Below are 12337 nucleotides of genomic sequence, written 5' to 3'. Positions count from 1 at the left end.
TCGTCCTATTCATCTAAAAGAATTTCCCCTGCATCTCGAGTCAAAACGACATCTTTTCTTGCGTGTCCCTGCTTGATCTCACGAGAATTCATACATATGGCTATTGGCTAATTTGAATGTAATCGTACGAAGTTAATCGTGCAAAAACGTACGATTATCATAAAAAACAATAATGAAACTCTGCCCCTAACCCCATTGCACAGGGGTCAAGGCAAATTGTACAAAAATGTTATGAATGTGGTCGTAAAATGTATATGAATTAGCCATATCATAAAACGGTATGAATTGCCATGAGATAGCATTGCTTATTCTTGTCTTGCAGTGTAAGACCCAATCAGGTAGATGTTTTGGACACGTTAATGGCTTTTAAACAATACATGCTTGACTTGTTTTGAGGACCTACAAGTTTGAATTCCGCTTCCTTATCATCCTTTTTTAGTCTAAGAACATGAGCTGTAAAACCCCTGGAGCCACTAACTCCACTGACAATGTTTTTCAAATACCTTTTCTCTTCTGTCTGAGATTAGTGCATTTCCTTTCCTTCTGAGGCACTCACTCTGAATGTTGTTTGGTTATATGGATCATCCTCGGCTCTGATCACACTAAAGCCCTCATGTATTGTCAGTCTGCATGGCGAAACAGATCTGCCCTCTCCCTTCTCCCAGAACAAGGGTCTGATTGTGTCTGCTCAGCCCGGTGTATAAGACGTATCTCTCCATGTTCCTTCTGCTCATCCGCAGAGCAAACGGATCCGTCTCCTCTGTTGGCTGGCCAACCGGCATGGCTGTTTGCAGATTGGATTATGGCTGGGAAAGATTTCGCCTCTTTACCACCATCAGCTTTTGCTTTATCCTAAAGGGTGAATGCACAGCAATATGCCATGCCTATTGCAAATGCATTTTAATTCAAATTTTATTTTGTCTTTCCTAACATCACATGTAGTCTCAGATGGCTGATTAAAACGTGTTATGCAGTTCAAGTGTTTTTTCTGACCGATTCTTGCAAATTTTAAATGTATTTTATTATATGTATTACATCGCTCGCTAATCTGCTAGCCAAACTGAGAATTGGCCTAATTGGACTCCTGAGCTTGTTTCCTGCTGGAAGTCAAAGCCAGGCCATGCCGTAGGACCTATCATAATCATGTCCATACACAGCATGCTTTTAACTACACTCTTGAGAAAGAGGCAGAGAGGGCTTAGCAGGATTTTATTTCAAGGTTTCCGCACAGGCAATTCCTCGCCAAAAATCTTAGAATTACCAACAAATAACGCATTTGGTTTGAGTTATTCTGATGTCGAATATGTTGGTCAGATCCGGAAACTCTTGAATTTTCCTTTATTCCTCTGTGTACTCTATATGTAAATCTAGACCTTAACATCAGCTCTCTCTCTCGTGTATTTAAATGCCATGGATTAACCTACAAGTTTTTAAGAAGCTTTCTCCCTCACACTACAAGTGTATTTGAGCGTGTTGAACCAGAGTGGGCACTACCTCTGACAAATCAATACACTTTTAAACTTCCTGAAATAACTTTGTGCTTTTCCTCTAAATCAAGGTACGAGGAATGTGTGTCACTGATTAATTTGGTTACTTATGGGAATTTGATGTCTGAGTGCCTGGCGATATGAATAATGCCCTGCTGTTAGAGTGGAGGGCAAGTAGGATTATCTTGTGATTTGGAGTGATTAGGTTACCAATCTGGCAGCCTTTTCCCTCTACTACCTTTCTTTCTGGATTGGAGTGTCTGTACTTCTTAAAACTTAAAACCCTGGTACTCTGGTTTCTTTTTACTTTAATCCTACAGCAGTCTATTGATCAAAAACAGATGTGTCGGCACAGTTATCTATTCTTCAGCTTGTTGTCTTTTTCTGCCCTGTTAATCTCCGCAGCCTTAGCAGATCAATGTTCATCTAGACCCAAAGCTTTGCCAAGTCTGTGCCCTTACCACCCAAACAGCTCACACTATTATTTCATTGGTTAGATTCCCACTAATCACTAATCTCCAGACAGATACTACTCAGTAATTAGAAATCTACCAGTCAGATAGTATTGTTATATAGAAGTGGAAAACTCCTTTTACAGGCATATGTAAAATGTACAAGTTGTGTTATAGTCACAAAAAATGTAATACATTTTTTCGTCTCCATGGCACGAAATTCAGCTTTGTTCGTGCCTTGAGCACAAATGTCTTTTTTGTGTCACTTGCACAAATTTCTTTAAATAGTTTTCAGTTTCCGCAGCACGATTTTCTTTTTCGTGGAATTTTATGTATTGTTTTCTCATTGTTTTTTTTTTACCATTGTCACTTGGGGTTTGGGGTGAGAATCACTTTCTGTTACATTTCTAGACATCCTAACCCAAACCCCAACTCTAACCCCAAATCCAGGCGAGAACAGTTTTAATAGCGGAAGAAAAATGTAGAAACCAAAGTCGTGTTATATTTACGAAAAATTTGATTAATTTAATCATGTCAATGGCACGAAATTTAGGGTGGCCATTTGTGCCAGTTCTGTCGGACACATCCTGAACAGGATTTTGGGTGCGTTCTCCCGAAGTCGCGTTGCTCAACCGCATACGTCATCAAGGTTCTCACATTTCAGTTAAGATACATAAGAAAAAAATTAAGATTTATTTCTTTTAAGCCATACAATCATGGTAGTTTCATTCTTACCTTGAAATGTAACGGTTGCTTTTCTGAAATTGAACTCGAAATATTAAACCTTGATGATGTATGCAGTCGACCAACGTGACTTGAGGAGAACGCACCCGAAATCCTGTTCGGGACGTGTCCGGCGGAACTGGCACGAATGGCCACCCTACACAAAATTCAGCTTGTTTCGTGCCTTGAGCACAAATGTCTTTGTCGTGTCACTCGCACAAATTTCTATAAATAGTTTTTCGTTTCCTCAGCACACCTCTAACCCCAATTTCTGGCGAGAATAGTTTTAAAAGTGGAAGAAAAACATGTAGAAACCAATACATAATATTACACTAACCCAAACCCCAAATCTAACCCCAACCCCAAGCGACCATGATTTAAAAATAGGGAAAACAATACATAAAATGACACGAAAATCGTGCCACACAAACAAAATTTTATTTATAGAAATTCGTGCTAGTTTCACGAAAAGACATTTGTGCTCAAGGCACGAACCAAAGCTGAATTTCATGCCATGGACACAAATAAATTAATCAAATTTTTCGTGACTATAACACGACTTGCTATCATGTTAAAAATGTATTGATGATAATGGGGTTATTGGTTTGAGGTGGGATTCATTCGTCTTGCCCTTGGTGCACAGCGGCTTCTAATCTAGCTTTTGCTAAGAATGCCGTAACAGCATGTGTTGTTCTGCCTACCGTCTCATTTTCAATGATGCCGGTTATATCTCATCTGTGTAAACCTCCATAACTTGCTCGCTCTGGTTGATGAAAACTTTCTTTTGATCTTGTTTTGTGCAGAAAATGCTCTTACCACAAGTAGGTCTCTCTTGAACGATAATCTTGCTATAATGCTGATTTGATCTCATCTGTATCGCCTGCCCCAGAATTCCCTTTGGCAGATGGGTGAAGACTTTGATCTTTGGGGAGAAAAAACTCTTTCTCAAAAAGAGCAGGACAACGTGGACACACAAGGCCGTATGTGTAAGAGCTTTCATATTTTTGCTGTTTGTAGCTGTAGTCTTAATTCTGCTTCATGTTGGCCTGTGAACAAGCGTTCATTGTTCCTCCCCTTCACTTCCTTGTCTTTTCTACCTATTTTATTTTTTACAAGGGGTGAGATCAAACACCGCACAGCTAAAACACTGTAGCGACAAACCGCAGAGTATTGGGTTTCCCCACAGTGTGTAATGTATGCTCATGTTTGATAATGATTATAAAATTTGCTTTCGTAAAGAAGTCTTATACTCTCAAATCGGTTTGCGAGGAGCTGTATCTTTGAAGTAGCAAATGGTACCAGATTCCAATAGCAAAAAATAAATGGGTGCATGTTTCTTTACAGTTAGACAAGTCGCTTGTGTTTTTAAAACTACCTCCCATCTGGAACATGAAAGGGGGCCATCGCCTTCAAAGAGGAGAAAGGGAGCCAGTCCTAAACAAATGGCCTCTTTCTGAAGAACAGGTCCAAACTTCTCTCTAAACAATCTGAATTGGATGCCGAACGTTTTCTCTCAGGCTTCTCCTGCTGAGTGTGACTGTCCAAGTGTTTTCACAACAAAAAGCACCTGAGAACACACAAACCCAGACGTAAATCCAGACTCTACCAAATTGTTGAGTTTTTGCGTAGAATATGAATCCTTATGTAGTATCACATATTGATGGTGACTATATAAACTTCCTAAAATCTTCTTCAAAACAGTAATTGTTTATATTTAGGACGTTTGAAGTTTTCCTTGCAACAGAAACAAAGCCTCTGGCATGCCGACATAAGCTGTTTGTGCGGTCTATCGTCGTTGAGCTTATTAAGTCATGATTTGTTTTTAGGAGATTGACTTATTAAAACAGGGTTCAAAAGAACAGCCAAAACAAAGCTTCTCCCACCTTAACTTAAATAAACGGACTGGTCATGGTGGTGCAGCCAAAATGATGCATTTCCTTTTAGTTTAAACAGCCAGTCAACGACAGACGCTCCATCACGCCGCAGCAGACGGCACCAAACAAGCACTGCCGCCTTTCTTACGTCTAAACTAATGGATGCTTTATTTGTCAAAGACACAGAGCTGCCGAACAATGTTTTAAATCAACATTGTTGTTGTGTTCTGTTTGTACTGTGTACACTGAAAAAAGTGCACAACGCATGTCATTACTCTAAAGAAGTTTTTATATTTGATCTAACTCAAAAAAATACATTTTCTGTCCAGCCATCAGTTTTATGTAAAAAATGTGTTTGATTTAAATTAAAAGTAAGTCCTGTTGGTGTAAAGTAAATAAATTTCTGTAAATTAAAGTAAAAATATTAGTTTCCATTGTCACGTGACTTACGTAACGTCATCCTGGTCGTGCGTGAGGACGTTCAGCTGAAGTTCAGCTTTCCGCCATCTTGTTATACACTGCACCGATGGATGAACTCCGCGTCGTACAATGGGATTCAAGAAAATTGGTAAGTAATTTTAAACATACGTTTTGGCGTATTATTAACATTATACATGTGTGATTGTACTGTTGTTTTACATACGGTTAGTATTACTTAGTGGTGTACCGGTCGGATCGCAGTTGATTGAGCATGACGGTTCGGCTCACATGCGATTCGCGGATTAATGCGCAAATTAAAATAGGAAACGTTTAATCATTTGCACGTGTTTTAAAGGCTTGCAGATGTTAATACCAAAGTGATTTTAAACAATTTCACAGCAAAAAGGCGCTAAAGTGGGCAGTTTATATACGCATGCGGATGAAAGTGTCTATATGCCCTTCAAAGATCAGAACTCTTGATGTGTAAACTTTAGCGACAGTTTTTCTACTTTGCCTCATACTGTAGTCGATTAAAATGCATTTGGCCAATAGAGCAATGCGACTGTTTATGCTGCATCTCCTTCCGGAAGCGCTGTTTGAAATTCGCGCTCCGTTTCTGTGTAATATTATGCACTCAAAACTGCACACGTGGAGAGACGAGCAAACATAAAATCTTTCGGTTCTTGACAGGGTCCATACAAACAAAATGATCTCCAAAGTATTCTTTTTTTTAAATAAAAACTTTTGTTTATGTCACAAGATGTAGTGAACATGTAAATGTCTAGCAATTATCTATTATTTGTTCAGGCCAATCATATCCCATCCCTGGAGAGACATCAGCAAACATTATGACAAAGACGTTTGCCTTACGCAGACAAGAGATTGTGGAAAACCAACCTACTGTTCAAGAACTGCAAGAAAGATTGCCAGAGGAGGTAAAAGCATTTATTTTATTATAAAATGTTAAAATGTGACTTGTACTGAATTAACCATAGTTTTTACCATAGGATGTAGTGCTTTTGAAAATGTCTTAGATGCTCTAATTATATATTCATTCAATGTTTTGTGTGTATATCTATTTTACAACTAGTTCTAGAAATAATTTTTTCAGAAGTGTATTTTCTGTTTCTCTTACTTTCAGATTAATGCAGAATTGCGCATCACGATCTTACCTTGAAAATCAAGATTTATGGCCTCTTTAGACAGACAGAGCTCTCATGTTATTAGGAGCAACGGTGGAGTCCTCCATGAAAAACTAAGGACACTATTAAAGTTATGGATCAGGTATTGGTTGCATGCGAACAAAATTGCTTGTGGCAATTAATTTAGTAGTATTTTGGTCTAAAATAAACAATACATCTTGAACATTTTGTAGAGTCTGGACGTAGAAATCAGAAGAGAAAGCCTGCTGAAGTGCCTGATTCATGTACGATTCATGTGAAGATGCAAGCTGTCTGATCAAAGAATACCAGGTAATGTTGACAATGCAAACTACTGAAATTTTCTCCAACCATGTTTGCCTTAAAGGGATAGTTCACCTTAAGATAAAAAATCTGTCATCATTTACTCATCCTCATGTTGTTCTAAACCTGTATGAATGTCTTTTTTTTGATGAACACAAAAAAAATATTTTGAGAAATGATGGTAAACACACAGCAGATAGTGACCATTAACTTCCATAGTAGGAATAAAAAAATATGATGGAATTTAATGGGTACCGTCAACTGTGTGCTTACAGTCATTTATCAAAATATTTTCTTCATTTATCACAATACTTCCAAAATATTTTTCCTACTATAGAAGTCAATGAACACTATGCTGTGTGTTTACCATCATTTCTCAAAATATCTTCTTTTGTGTTCTTCAGAAAAAATACATTTATACAGGTTCAGAACAACATGAGGATGAGTAAATGATGACAGAATTTTCATTTTAAGGTGAACTATCCCTTTAAAGGAAAACACCACAGTTTTCCAATATTTTATGTTCTTACCTCAACTTAGACAAATTAATCCATCCCTATCTTTTTTCAATAAGTACACTTAATCTTTGTACAGTGTGTCGTAAATGTGTTAGCATTTAGCCAAGCCCTATTCATACCTTAGGTTCCAAACAGGGATACATTTAGAAGCCACCAAACACTTCCATGTTTTCCCTATTTAAAGACTGTTACATGAGTAGTAACATGAGTAAGTATGGTGGCACAAAATAAAACGTGATTTTCTAAGCGGATAAAAAGTGAGAACTATATTGTATGGTGGAAGAGCACTTAGTTTGCAGCACTCTGACCTCGGTCGCAGTAACATCATCAGAACTCTCCCTCAAATTCTAAAAAAAGGGGGACTAGTCAGGTATGATGGTGTAACTGCATGCTGTTTGGATCCTAAGGAATGAATGGTGCTAAGCTAAATGCTTAACATATGCACGCTACAGCAATTAAAGTATTAGCCCACTTCTGAATTAAACATTCCTCATAATTTACTCACGTCCATGTCATCTAAGATGTTCATGACTTTCTTTCTTAACTAAATAAAAGAAATTAAGGTTTTTGATGAAAACATTCCAGGATTATTCTCCATATGGTGGACTTCAATTACACACAAATGGCTGAAGTATTCTTCAGAGAATTTACGCTGTATGTCCTACGCCTTCCCTATTCTACTTATGGAACAAACGCTCGCAGCACCAGTTCTGTTTTTTCTGTAAGTAGAATAGGGAAGGCATAGGACAGGGCTATTCAAATCTTACCCTGGAGGGCCAGAGCACTGCAGAGTTTAGCTCCAACCCTGATCAAACACACCTGAGCAAGCTAATCAAGGTCCTCATGATCACTAGACAATCACAGGTGGGTAAGTTTGATTAGGGTTGGACCTAAACTCTGTAGTGCTCCGGCCCTCCAGGGTAAGATTTGAATAGCCCTGGCGTAGGACATACAGCGTAAGCTCTTTGAAGAATACAGAAAGCTGAAGCAAGGCGATCATTTGTGTCTATAAACCAAATACAGTTGTATTTTTTTTTAAAGGGCCGATCATTTCTTTGATAAGACACTTATTCCTCGTCTGGTATAGTTTAAAGCCCTTTAAGCTGCACTGAAACTAATTTTTGTCGCCTTGGGGTTCTGAGCATGCGTCAAAACCGCCGCCATCTTATATCAGGGGCCTTGTCATAGGAAGTAGGTAAAGCAGCTATCTCCGCCTGTACTTCGAATTCATGAACGATGCCAGACTTTTGTGCTGCGCATGGATGAAAGGGCTACTAGCACTATGCATTACAGTTAGAAAAAGTACATTTTCATAAAATCAAAACTTATTTTTTCCTGTACTAAAAACATGTCTGACTGTTGAAACGAACCAAAAGAAAACCAAGAAAATCGCGTTCATGGCGATTTATGGTGATTTATGGTGATTTTATTTCTGTTACACCATTGCGTACAATGACGCCGATGCGGGATTCCCCTGTTTCAAGATGGCGGCTCTGTTTGACGCATTCGGTCCAATGAACTGCCGTAGCCAAGGCGACATCTAGTGTACATATATATGCACAGTCCCTAAATTGGTCTCTGTTCTTGTATGTTTTTAGGCTGACAAGAGGGAAGAAGCGGAGAGGGAATTCAAAAAGACCACCATGGAATTTTTTGTGATCCGTGAAAGTGATGCTCCTAATCCTGCACTGGACATTTTCATTGATGATGTGGAGTAATAAATGAGTTGCCCTCTGTTGCATGTGCATGTTTGGACTCATTTGAACTGAACTTAAAATATCCTAATGGACTCAAATATACCTTTAAAGCCTTTCAAAAAAAAATGTCATGGACGTAGACAGTAAGCAGATGAGCCGAAGGGTGCAGAACCCCTCTTCAAAACTGCAGGAGTAAATTTGTTTCCTTTGACCCAGCTACTGAAGGTACATTTTTGAGCCTTTTATACAACATTAACTGTAATACTGTTTACTAAACCTGATTTGTTTTATCTTGATTAAGTTTTATGGTTTATCTATCAACCATAACTGATTCTTATTTAGAATTTACATTTTATCCAGTGTGTCTACAAATACTAAAAACTGTTATACAGTATGTGTTTTTATAACAATACTATACATATTGTTGAAATGTTTTATGACAAATTGTCAAGATTATAATGTGTTGACACTGTTAGACAGTGTGTATTTGTACAAAAAATGTATATTATGACAAAATAAATTGTCAAAAGTTTGATGCTTGAAGTCATTCATCTTAGACAGATGGTAAAATTACACATTCTGAAAGTAAATAAATTTCTTTATATTAAATTAATATTTTAAATTGTATTTGGTTAGATGTAAAGTAAAAATTTTGCGTCAACTTGTTGAATCAAATACATTTTTTAAGTTTAATGAAATGTCAAATATACTTTGTCTTAATGCATTAACATAATTATTTTACTTTGTATTTGGTTGGATATTTGGTTTGATGTAAAGTAAAATAATTAGGTTAATGCATTAAGACAAAGTATATTTGACATTTCATTAAACTTAAAAAATGTATTTGATTCAAAGATACTTTTTGCTTTGGCTAAGTAATGGATAGTTCATTTTGTTCAAAGTAAAAATTTTAGGTTGATAAAAAGTAAAGTAATTAGTTGTAACAAGTTGACGCAAAATTTTTACTTTGATCCAATGAAACACTTTTTTCAGTGTAGATGCTTTGCATCAAAATGGGTAATGATACCTTTCAGTTTAACTCATTATCATCATTATCATACAATCTATGGTAGAGAAGTTTTTGAACTTTTTGTTTTCAAATTTGGCTTTTGAGCTAATTTATTGACCTAATTTAATTATATTTTATATTTTTAATTTAGCATGCTGTTGGTTATTCATATACTCCTGCTATACCAATTTAACAGTAAACTAGTAAATTATTGTTTGTTACACAAGCATTTGTTTAAAAATGTGTTTGGTTATAAAAATTTGACCTAAATTAAATTAACATTTTTAGAATTTTAATGAGGTATTGATAAAGACCAAAAAGTTTATAAACAAAAATATCAACTTTTTTAGTTTATGCATCAAATGTCAACCGTTCAAATTTTTATTCATGTATAGATGCATGTATTAATTGCATTAATATGTTCATATGTTTGCCAGTCTTGCGGATGTGACCTCGTCCGGATTACTCTTGATTCCTTTGTTCCTCATCTTCTAAAACGTCTCCCAGCTTTTTAATTTAAAAAAAAAAACCTATTCTTTGATAACTGCTTCAGGACAAGATGTTATTGTGACTATAAGTATAAATAAAAACTAAAAATCAAAATTGACTATTTAAAGGGGCATGCAGCTTAGATTTAGACTCGTGGGCCTGACAGTTACATGAGACACGGGACAGCTGTTGACTGTGCAGAGACCCGGGACGTCATGAGATGAGGGCATTGTGTCCCTGTACTCCTTCAACAAGCTCAGAATGAATGATCTGAATATGTGTCAGGGTGAACGCTGCTATGTGTCTAATGATGTCTCAGATAGACAAATAGCACGGATCAGTGGGCACAGCTGCTGCAAATGATTCAAAATTACACGTTAAATCATTAGTCCCGCTAACGCAGTTCAACTTCACACATGGATAGGATACCCACCACAAAATGTCTAAAATTACTAAACCTAAAGGGGAAATTACATTTTCTCATTTGTGTTTTTCTATTCTATGCCTAATTTCAGTTATATAAAGTAGCTTTTATGGCCTTTATGAACCTGCCTAAGGCTTTGAGACTGCAGTGCTGGTGAGAGGAGTGCAAAGAGATCAAAGTGGCTGTGGTCTGTGTGTTAAAGCCTCAACACAGACGTACCGGAGAGCTCACAGCGGTGTTGTTGGTCAGTCTTCAGTCCCGTTTGACCTAATAATAAGAGTTCATGCTCATTCACATCTCACTGACACTAGATATTTTCCCCATCCGTCATAAAAAGCGTGTGAAGTATAATTTTCCCATTTACACAGTCCTAGTCCTCTGGCTTCACACACGCTTCTGAAAATCAGCACTGGGTTTGCTTTGTTTACCTTATAACTTTGATTCTCAACCTGGGGCATGTGTAGAGATTTCGGTTTTACTTTGTTCAACTTGTAATAGAGATATTATGACTTCGTGGTTGTAATTAAATAGTAAGTCTGTCATAAGAGCAATGTTATTAATAGGTAACAAACGGTTAAATTGTAGGGATCAGTTATTGGGAAATGTATTTAATACAAGTTTTGATTGATTCATAATAAGTAAATAATCATAATACTGGCCATTTTAATAATAATTTAAATGATATACAGCATAATATTAGAGCCTTATTGACTGTGAGGATTCGTAAAAATAATTTTTAACCCCTTAAAATTACTGAAAAAATGCCTTAAAAAAGACACAAATTGTACCTGCTGTGTTGATTGTATCACAAAACGGTTTACATCATTCGAATCACAAGAATTTCAGCTTTTATAAAATATGTGACATGTTTAGCTTTATGTTTTTGAGTTGTTAATGAAGTTTTTTTGTCAAATAATGCAGTGTCCCTCCCATGGTACACTGGAATTTTAGGCTAAATATTATCAGTAATATACATAACAATATATGTAATATACATACAATAATATAAGGCAAGAAAGAAGTTTATCATGTAAAATGTGATCAAATATACCATCTATTCACAATTTTCAGATTGAATATTTCCTTTTGACAGCAAAAATTTGCCTGATTCATTATGTCTGGAGTATATTATCTGTAGTTCATCAAACCCCCTGACTTATTTACATTCTTGAAATTGAAATACAAGATAAATTATGTATTTAGCTAGTTTGGCATACAGTGAATGGAAATGTTTTGAGTTTTACACTAAAGCGGTACCTATAAAAGTATCAGATTAGCTCTAAAAATACACTCTGTCTCTTTTATGTTATTTGCCGCTTTGGTTTCAGCTGTGTTAGGGATTACTTTATTAGATTGTTTCCTAAATCAATTAAACTAAAATAGACATGACTATAGTTTCCAATACTGAGAGCTAATAGGAGTGAATAAAATAAGACACTGTGACATTCGCCGTGTCTGATATTCACAAGACGAGACATTCAGAGGTCAAACAAGGTTTTGTTGAACATTAAAGAAAATATAGTTATGATGAGTTTCACAAAATTCATTTTAGGGGACACACAGGGGACTTTAGGCATGTGATCTCATATTCAACTTAATAGGTAAGCTTCTTAGTCTTTTCTTTTTATATTAAAAATATAATATAGCATTTTATTTTTCATACAGTAAAAACCTATTGTTTTCTGTTAATCTTTGAATGTGCAGAATATAGGTCTTGTTTTTTATTTGGCACTGTTTGACGTCAAGTTGTTTTTTCCTCTTACTCATTCCTTTATCGTACA

At 36.3% G+C, this 12337-nt stretch overlaps 1 long non-coding RNA gene across 1 annotated transcript; it reads left to right on the top strand.

Annotated features, from left to right (window-relative positions):
- The first annotated feature begins 4797 nt into the window (after positions 1-4797).
- Positions 4798-9166, top strand: LOC135741018 (uncharacterized). The gene is made up of 5 exons (XR_010529315.2): positions 4798-5104; positions 5764-5891; positions 6098-6240; positions 6332-6428; positions 8536-9166. It is a non-coding gene; the product is annotated as an uncharacterized lncRNA (long non-coding RNA).
- The last annotated feature ends 3171 nt before the right edge of the window (positions 9167-12337 follow it).

This window comes from Paramisgurnus dabryanus, chromosome 10, assembly GCF_030506205.2.
Source record: "Paramisgurnus dabryanus chromosome 10, PD_genome_1.1, whole genome shotgun sequence".
Lineage (NCBI taxonomy): Eukaryota > Metazoa > Chordata > Actinopteri > Cypriniformes > Cobitidae > Paramisgurnus > Paramisgurnus dabryanus.
This window is presented reverse-complemented; position numbering and strand designations above follow the sequence as displayed.